Source organism: Castor canadensis, chromosome 8, assembly GCF_047511655.1.
Source record: "Castor canadensis chromosome 8, mCasCan1.hap1v2, whole genome shotgun sequence".
Taxonomy (NCBI): Eukaryota; Metazoa; Chordata; class Mammalia; order Rodentia; family Castoridae; genus Castor; species Castor canadensis.
The window spans coordinates 28,376,477-28,385,009 of record NC_133393.1 but is presented as its reverse complement, the minus strand read 5'-3'; the positions used below and the strand labels follow the sequence as shown (position 1 = coordinate 28,385,009).

The 8,533-nt window shown below is 38.9% G+C and overlaps 1 non-coding gene across 1 annotated transcript; it reads left to right on the top strand.

The window, feature by feature from the left end:
• The first annotated feature begins 5,790 nt into the window (after positions 1–5,790).
• Positions 5,791–5,872, top strand: Trnas-gcu (transfer RNA serine (anticodon GCU)). Its single transcript has one exon. It is a non-coding gene; the product is annotated as a tRNA-Ser (tRNA).
• Positions 5,873–8,533: the final 2,661 nt, after the last annotated feature.

The following is an 8,533-nucleotide window of genomic DNA, read 5'->3' as shown; positions in this document are numbered from 1 at the left end:
TTTCTGTGTTTTAGTTTTTTGTTTTTGGATTTACTGGGGTTTTGAACTCAGAGCCTTGTACTTAGGGTAAGAGCTCTACCATTAGCACTATGCTCCAGCCCTTTTTGCTTTCATTTATTTTTCCGGTTAGGATCTCATGGTTTTTTCCAAGGATTTGCCTCAAACCAAAATCCTCCATTCTCTGCCTGTCATATAGCTGGTATTATAGGTATGTGCTACCACACCCAGCACCTTAGTATATGCTTTGGATCTTGAATGTCCCTCAAAGGCCATGTATTCAAGCCTTGGTCCCCAACCCGTGGGGCTATTAGGAAGTCAAGAAACCTTTAGTAGGTGGGGTCTAGGGAGAAGATGTTAGGTTATTGAAGGAATATCCTTGAAGGGATTGTTGGGATCTTGGACCCTTTCTCTCTCTTTCCCTCCCAGCTGCCATGAGGTAAGCAGTCTCCTTCACCACACATGCTCCCACCATGATGTACTGTCTACCACAGGCCCCAAAGCAATCAACCCTGCACTGAAAACCTTTAGACTATGGGCTAAAAATAAACCTTTTCTTCCTATAAGGTATTTATCACAGGTATTTGATTGTGATAATGGAAAGCTATCTAACACAGGAGAGGAAATTTTTTATCATGTCTTCATTTTTCCACAAGTGGCCTACATTGTAGAGTTGGGAAACATTTGAGACCTAATCAATTGTGAGTCAAAGAGAGTAAAAAATGTTCTGTCATCTTTTTGCCCATTTCCAGTTTCATTTTATTTTTTTGATTTTTCTTTTTTTTTTTTTTTGGCAGCACTGGCATTTAAACTCAGGGCCTTTTGCTTGCTAGGTAGCCACTCTTACCACTTGACCCACTCCTCCAGTCCTCTTTTATAATAGGTTTTTTTGAGATAGGGTTTCCCAAACTATTTGCCCAGGGCTAGCTTCAAACCACAATCCTCTTGAGCACTGCCCCCTCAGTAGCTGGGATTATAGGTGTGAACCACCAGAGCCTAGCCTTTTTGTTTTCTTTTGTTGAGACAGGGTCTCACTATGTAGCCCAAGCTGACCTAGAATTTATGCATCTTCTGTCTCAGCCTCCCAAGTGCTGAGATTCATAGGTGTGAGCCACTACACCCAGTCTTCCAATTTTTAAAAAATTTTCCAAAATATTGCTAATAAGTATTTGTGCAAATAGGAGATTTTATTTAAGACTTGATAGCTGAGAAAGAGGAAACTCAAATCCCTCTGGAATCTCTATTGCTGGTTGCTGATATTTCTTAAAATAAGCATAATAATTGTGGATAAGAAAATGAGCTATGTTCATGTAGCAGTACAGTCATTTTCAGCCACGAGACCCCTCCAAGATTTCAGAAGTAGAGAGTCCTAGAAAATATTAAATTGCAAAGTTGTAACACGTTTAAAAGTTTTGCCCTTTTCTTGGATTTTATCTAAAAAGACTCTTATGCAACCATAGTAAGTAAAGCAACAACTTAAGGTAAATTTCAGGGTAGGAATTGGCAAATCAAGTCTGCCAGCTAGGACAAGGAGACCGCCTGAAGAGGATAAAAGTCTGGACAGATCTTTGATTCTATTTCTACAGGCTATGCCATACTAATTACCTCCTTTGACATAGTGGCTCTGGGCAACTGGTCTTTGCCAAGCTTCTAGTACAGTTCATGAGCCTCCTTTCCAGCTTCTGTACCAAGGTGGTTTCCTTGTTCCCTACACCTACCTGAGGAGACATTCTTAACTGGCTCCCTTTCTCCAGTGCACACCCACATTCCATAACTTCCATAAAGGGTTCCTAACCAAAGACGTTCACCATCCACTGGGGCTCAGGGACCTCCAGGCTGAGCTCCTTCTTCATTTACCTCCAGGACTGCAATAATGTATTTACATATTAACATTTTGTTGTTCATCAGCGCAATCAGGTGTGCTAGTGCTAAGCCCTAATTACAAAATAGGCCTCTAGATTGTAAAAATCATACAATTTTTGATATATTGTTCAGTCTTAAGGAACTCATTCATTTGCCCACTTAATATCTTCTAAAAAACAAACGATCACCTTTAGGTAGGCTAGCAAAAATGTATACTTTATGCACAATGAATGGAATGGGTGCATTAGTCATTTCTGCTTGGACTTTTAAGACTCAGGGTTTTATATAAATGATAAAGCTAGCATTAAAGAATGAGGGTAGTGTCAGGCACCACCCTCCAGGAATTTCTACATGTTCAGCCCTGTCCTTTTGGGTTTGTATGGAGCCTTCTTTACTTTGGAATGATTAATTAAAATTTATTAAATCATTGGCTAAGAGTGATCAACTCAACGTTCAGTCCCTCTTCCTTTCTCTGAGGTTAGGGGAGTGAAGCCCAATTTCCAGTCCTCTAAGCACAAGATTGGTTGCCCTGGCAACTAGTCCCCATCCCCAGGACTATCCAGGAGCTCACCAAGAGTCATCTCATTAAACAAAAGACACTCCTATCAGCCCGGAGATTCCACTTGCCTAGATGCAGCACTTGGGTAACATGCATGATTTCCTGGGTTTGATCCCAAGAACTGCAAAAATTAAAAATAAATAACAGTAAAAAATTATTGAAAGAAGCCAGAGGAGAAAGAAATACCTTATTCATAGAGAATCAGATAAGACTGAGGTGTGGCTCAAGTTGTAGAGTGCCTGCTTTGCAAGTGTAAAGCCCAGAATTCAAACCTCAGTCCCACCAAGAATTTCATTTCCTATAGTTCAATGAGAATTAAGAAATAAAGTTAGAAAGCTTTTGTAGGAGGAAAGGGAAAACAGTAATTGCAATCATTATGCTGTCAAACACAAAGTGATTCCATATATAAATATATATACAAAATATATAAATATATATAAAAATATATATAGTATAAATATATAAACTATATAAAAATGATTGCTGTTAAATCCAGTGTCATTTCTTAATATCTTGCTTCATTTCTAAGTAGCATTTGGCTCTGCTGCTACTTTTCTGCCTTTAAATAATTTCTTTGAATTTATATTTATTTGAAAAATTAATAACTAGATAACATAACATATACTCATGATAAAGTAAAAGCTTGCAAAAATGTTGAATACAAAAAATTTAAAAGTTTCATAATTCCACTCTTAGAGATACCAGCTGTTAACAATTGCTATTCATCTATCAAGATATTTTTTATGTTCATATCAACCAGAGCCTTCTAGACTTCCAGACGCTGCAAAATGTTCATGTCATCTTCATTCCAAGTATATAGAAAATAAGAAATGCCAAATAAGATTTGAAAATATTGAGATACATTGAAAACCATTAATTTGACTTTTAAAAAGGAGATATTCGATGGTTAAATGTGTAATACATACAATACATACATATACATTCACAGTACTCCTCTGAAGATAATATAAAAACCTTAAGCTTAAGACCTTTATAAAATTGAGGCTAAAGCTAAATGAACCCTACTGATATTAAGTATCTATTGTGTCCCCCATCTAAAACAAAAACACTGTACTTACTGTTTCTGAAACTTGCCTTTTTTAAACTTAACAGTGGGAAAATATTTGCAAATTACTATGTGTATGCATTATTTATTAATGATCACATACTGCTCTAATTTTTTTGCTTATCATACGTTATTTAACGAAACATTCCATTTTGGTAGATTAGTAACTTTTAATGTTCAACTATTAAGAATAGTGGTCCAGCAGAGCACTGGCTGCTCAGCCTGTAATCCTAGCTACTCAGAGGGCAGAGATACCAAGGATTGCAGTTCGAAGTCAGTCTGGACAAATAGTTCTTGGAAACCCTATCTTGGAAATATCCAAAATAAGAAGATGCTGATAGAGTAGCTCAAGTGGTAAAGCACCTGCCTAGCAGTCATGAGGCTCTGAGTTCAAGCCCCAATCCCTGCCAAAAAAAAAAAAAAAAAAAACACTCCATGATGTGTATATTTCTCCAATTTACTAATTGGTTAATGGATTAACTATTGAATTTAGGGGAAGCACATGAACTGTACAATTTTCTTTTTTCAGTGCTGGGATTTGAATCCAGAGCCTTATGCATGCTAAGGGAGTACTCTATCGCTGAGCTACATCCCCAGTACTAGACTTTGTGAATTTTAATAGTTCGTATGCAATTGTCTTTCAATCTGGTTTGCCTAATTTAAATTTTTCATGGGCAGTATTTTAGAAATCTAGAGGTGGATGATATTTTAATGTTTTTGAAGGACTGAAGGACGGACTGCAGGAGGTCCCTAAAGGTGATAAGTGGTCAAGGAGACACTTCTCCCTAGGAAACGACCGTTTGCATCTGAAAGGCATCTCCGCTATCAGGCAATGCAAAAAGGCTATAAAACCCCACTCCCCACTCCGACCCACGGGCTCACTGCTTTCGGGTCCCCCTGCATTCTCCAATATGCAGTCTTTCTCTTCTCTTTTCTACAACTAAATTCTCTACAAATAAAATCCTCTGACCTCTACTGTTGGAGTCCACCGGTGCTTTCATCCTCAGAGCGGGCTCAAGAACCCTGAGCACCTGAAATTCCTGCGCGTGTCACCCGTGCATCATTTTAAATATCCTTACATATACGTTAAGATAAAAAGCTTCAAATACATTTATTCACCATTTGATTTTTCTCTTTTGAATTGAATAGATGTGGGATCTTTTTTGGAGAGTGACTTTTTTTTCTGCTGGGTTTTTTTTTTTTTCTTTTTCTTTTTTTCGGTGCTGGGGACCGAACTCTGGGCCATGCACTTGCCAGGCAAGCGCTCCTCCTCTGAGCTAAATCCCCAACCCCCCCCCCTTTTTTTTTATTGGATATAATTACAGGTTCAGTAGTTTATTATTTTTGTGTTAGTATAGTAATAAAAGCAACTACAATAATGTCAAATGGATTACACAGTGACTATTATTTGTTAGACAATTTTCTAAGCAGTATACTGATATTAACTCATCTAATTTTCATTACAACATTTGATTTTTTTTCTTTAAAACTGGGATTATTATTCTAAGAGGTTTAGTTAATCAAAAATATCTTTTCACCTTGATTTTGGTGTTCAGGTTTTGTATTAAATCTAAATGCTTCATTAATTCATTTAACAATCGATAGTTAATGTTTGGTTACGCTGGAAAAGCATGATGATAAAACCAAGTGTATTCCCTGTCCTGCATTGTAGAGAGTGGTCTAAAGCCAACTTCTGTGAAACTCTTATTTAGTTAATAGCAGAGATAGTAGGAGTCAGACGAAGCCCTACATACAAAAGACGTGACCAAAGCCAGACCCACCCATCGGGATGCGCGAGTTCACTACTTCCTCACAAAACACGTTCACACTTGCTGATTTATCACAGGCGAATCAGTGTCAAGTCCTGGAGAAGGTAACAAAATGCGGCAGAGCGGGCTTTTCCCGGCTGAAGGGCATATTACAGAAGCAAGTGGGAAAGAATCCCAGAGTCAGATTTCTGAAAACTCTCAGAAAACAGGAATCTGGGAGAAGTTCTGACCCGCAGGCAGGCAAATCGCCTCCCTATGCAGAATACAGCTGCAGAGGGATGAGATGAAGATCCACACCTTTGTCCCTAGGGGCAAGCAAGGCGGTGTCTAGAGCCGCGTTAAGAGGCGGTTGACTTGCGTCCTGAAGTTCATCAGGTATTCGCCAAATCACTTCACTTCACCACCCTAAAGTTTTGTTGTGGTTTTGAAACGTACTTTATGACATCTGATTCAGCAGTTGTGAAGATTAAGCTAGGGAAAGGGCTATTAGTAGCCTTGTAGAGAGGAGGAAATCGAGTAGAAGGAGGCTCCTGTGTGACGAGGTGGCCGAGTGGTTAAGGCGATGGACTGCTAATCCATTGTGCTCTGCACGCGTGGGTTCGAATCCCATCCTCGTCGGAAGCTTTTGTTCCAAGAACCCCAAACAATGGTAAATGAATTCCCTAGCACCCAGTTGAGTAATTCCATCAACCTTCCTCGTTTTCTGCTTCTTCGGTAGCACTCACCCAATCTCTGAACTTTTTGTTAGTTGGTTTATGGAATTCATCTTTCATTTCTCCAACAATGTTTCATTCACTCACAATTTTGCTTAGCAAATATTCCCCACTAAGAAAAAAATTGAAAAATCAATTGCAAACCATAGGAAAAAAGAAATTGCCTGACTAACCCAAAGAAACTGATAAAATCACCTTTGAATATACACAAAATTTTGTATTCTGAACTTTATGGGTTTTTAAGGCGTTTGGGGCAAATCTTATCCCTGGTACAGTTTTCAACTATTATCCTTTATGATAATTTTTTCTTTTACTTATTTTTGGAACAGGGTCTCACTATTGTTGCCTACACTGACCTTGAACCCCTGGGCTCAAAGGGTCTACCTCACCTGGCAAGTAGCTGGGGCCACAGGTGCAGGGCATGCTGTACAGCGTTCTTTGTGGGGACTATAGATTTCTTCCTGAGAAGAAAAGAGTATTGCATCATTTCTAAGTTTCTACTTGAGACTTACTCTTGGTTGAAAGGCATACTTCTTCAAACTGGAATTTGAACTCATGAGCTCAGACTTGCTAAGAAGGAGCATAGGCACTCTACTGCTTGAGCCACACCTCCAATCCACTTCAATCTGGCTATTTTGGAGATGGGGGGCTCCCAAACTATTTGCCCAAAATGGCCTCGAATAGCAATCCTGATTTCAGCCTCATATCTAGGATTCCAGGCATAAGCCAGCAACACCCAGCTTATTTCTGTTTTTTTTTTTTAAGTACTGCATTCACACAATTCAAAAACTATTAAAAGCTATACAGCAAAGTTTTCCCACCGCTTACCCTTCCTACCAGAAGGATTCTGTTCTTAGAGCTCATGTATCCATGCAAAAAAAGTATGCTTATATTAAAAAATTAAGCTCATATATGTTCTTGTAGTGCTGGGGATGGAATAAAGATATAATGCTAAGTTAAAAAGATCATGGTACAAGATAATAATATAGATGCCGCTTGTTAAAAGAGATAAAATGTCTCTGTATAATTTTGGATATACCATTTTGCATGGCTTTGTGTCTACATCTGTAATATAAATATCTAGGATACACTGTCTCCTAGATTTTTCATTTGTTACTAAGCCCAGCTCCGCAGGAGTTTGTAAACTTCCTGAGGGTGATGTCCATTTCTGAGTTCTCCAAGATTCACCCAGTTTGGATCACAGAAAAGAAGTAACACGTTGTGACTCAAAAACTCTACTTTGGAAAACAACTTTCTCACTCCTTGGAGTTAAATATATCATTAAGTTAGAAAGGAGTGTTAGTTAGAAAAGGTCCTGATGAGATTTGAACTCATCAAATCCTTTTTTGAACCCTTACACAGCCAGGGGTCAGTGTGATAAATGAACTGACTGCATACTAGAGTTTGTGCTAGAAGCCAAAGTGTTTATCCTGTTTGTGACGGAGCTGTGAGGTGGCAACAGCTCATCATAAGACTTGAAGTACTGGGTTTGGGTGAAGGGTAGGGAAACTGGAGTGCAGAACTTTTGATCTGTTCCCGGTGGAGAAAGGCAATGGACCAAGTGAATGCAGCTGTGAAGTCGCTGCCACACACTTCTGGTGAGAGAGTAAATTGCCTTTTGGGAGGGAAATTGGCACATTATGTATCACAATGTAAAAATAGGAGTCAGGCAGGCACAGTGGTGCAGGTCTGTAATCCCTGCTACTAAGGAGGCTGAGGCCAGTCTGGGCAGTACAGAAAGGCTCACACCCCATTTAAAAAATTCAGACTTTAAAAACAGACTCACATATATATAGCAAAGTTATTTTCATGGAAGTCACCAAGGGAATTCAGTGAACATCTGGAGGAGAAAGGGGAGTCTTTTAAACAAGGGGTAGTACAATATTAGATGGCAGCCATGCTGAAAGAGATGAAGCTCTTTCTTTCCTTATCTCATATTAAACACAAAAGTCAAGGTTAGTGGAGTAGCTCCAGAGGTAGAGCACCCTTCCTAGCAGGTATGAGTTCAAGTCACAGTACTGCCACACACACACACCACACACAGACAAACTCTCACAAAAATTAACTCGTGATGACTTATAGACCTAAGTAAAATTGAAAATTTAAACCTAAAACTTTAAAATATTTTTTTTTATTTTTTGAGACAGGGTCTTGATTGTAGTCCAGGCTAGACTTGAACTCAAGATCCTTCTGCCTCAACAGTGCTGAGGTAACAGACATATACCACTGCATGGCTTGACTTTCAAAATTCTAAAAGAAAACTTCAGAGGAAATCCTATGACTATGGGTCAGGAAAGTATTTTTTATTTTTATTTATTTATTTATTTTTTATTATTCATATGTGCATACAATGCTTGGGTCATTTCTCCCCCCTGCACCCACCCCCTCCCTTACCACCCACCCCACCCCCTCTCTCTCCCCCCTAACCCCCTTGATACCCGGCAGAAACCATTTTGCCCTTATCTCTAATTTTGTTGAAGAGAGAGTATAAGCAATAATAGGAAGGAACAAGGGTTTTTGCTGGTTGAGATAAGGATAGCTATACAGGGCATTGACTCACATTGAT